The following is a 1,281-nucleotide window of genomic DNA, read 5'->3' as shown; positions in this document are numbered from 1 at the left end:
ATGCTTTCCTATCTGGTCCAGTTTTAAAAACCTTGGTTTAAAATTTAAATTGTTGTGATTTTACTTTTTAGAAGTGACTCTTAGGCCCTATTTGGTAGCGTTCCCTAAGAACGTTTCGCATGATCCCAATGTTCTGATAGAGAAGAAACATGTTTGGTACAATAAAAAAAAAAAAAAACCATTCTTTTGGAGTGAAAAATCGATGCTCCCAAAGAACACGTTCCCAAGGAACGCACGGTTCCCACTACGTTAATCCATATTTTTGAACACGTGTGATGGACATCCACGTGAGAGAAGGGGTGTTTTTGATTTTTCACACTAAACCAACGTTTTCAAACCGCCATTGACCCAGACAGTTGGACCATTCGGCCTGAGAACCATCTAGGCAACCGGTTCTGTTTTACCCAAAACCCAGAATCTGGTCAAAAACCATTGAAAAAGTCAACAAACCGTTTACCTGGGCGGTCGAACCGTCGATTCATCAACCCATTCAACGGTTTTTGACCATTCTTTTATTTTTTTATTTTTTTTAATTTTGCTGTCAGAATGGGCCATCCATTTGAATCGAACGGTTGAACCATTGACCCAGAAACCGGTGTCCAAAACGGTTCCGTTTCCAGGTCGTTTTTTAAAACGTTACACTAAACAATAGTAAACCCTACTAACCTTTCATTTGACAATGAACTCCAAAACTTGCTCCTACAAATCTTAGAGGAAGGAGGATCTCGGCTTGGATCCAACCGGACGCGAGCGGAACACACCGGCGAGCGTCAACAGGTATGGTTTTTGGCATCTGTTTTAAACTCCGACCGGATTCACCTTTGAAATCGTTATTTGCTCCCACCACATGAACAAAGTCTATTACAACAGTTAATGTTATCTCCTCCGTGTGAAATTGAAATCTCATCACTCATCTTACTAACATTGCCATTAGACCAATTTTCTTGCTCAAATTCTCTTCTTCCCTGGCTGACGTAATGTTCTTTCTCTGAGTCAAATTTGATGAAGCTTGCACACCGTCGGGGGGCGTTGGAGGGGGAACAAATTTAGGAAGAGGAGGCGGAAGAAGATGATAGTTTTTCTTTTATATATGTTTTCTGGAATTTCTTATATATGTTTTTGCTCCCACCGCAAACCCAATCATTTACAAGTTATGTTTGGCTTGTTACCAAGAGGTGATTGATGCCAAAGTTGTTCAGAATTGCTTGATGGTGATGACTTCTCTTTGTTATTCTGTTACTTATTCTCAGTGAAGCATTGATACTCTGTTTGATTGATCAA

General features: G+C 40.0%; 1 long non-coding RNA gene across 1 annotated transcript; it reads left to right on the top strand.

Annotated features, from left to right (window-relative positions):
• Positions 1-671: 671 nt before the first annotated feature.
• On the top strand, positions 672-1,281 carry LOC148853544 (uncharacterized). The gene is made up of 2 exons (XR_016095060.1): positions 672-777; positions 1,009-1,281. It is a non-coding gene; the product is annotated as an uncharacterized LOC148853544 (long non-coding RNA).

Source organism: Nelumbo lutea, chromosome 4 (assembly GCF_056320005.1).
Source record: "Nelumbo lutea isolate HS-2025 chromosome 4, American lotus-T2T, whole genome shotgun sequence".
NCBI lineage: Eukaryota > Viridiplantae > Streptophyta > Magnoliopsida > Proteales > Nelumbonaceae > Nelumbo > Nelumbo lutea.
This window is presented reverse-complemented; position numbering and strand designations above follow the sequence as displayed.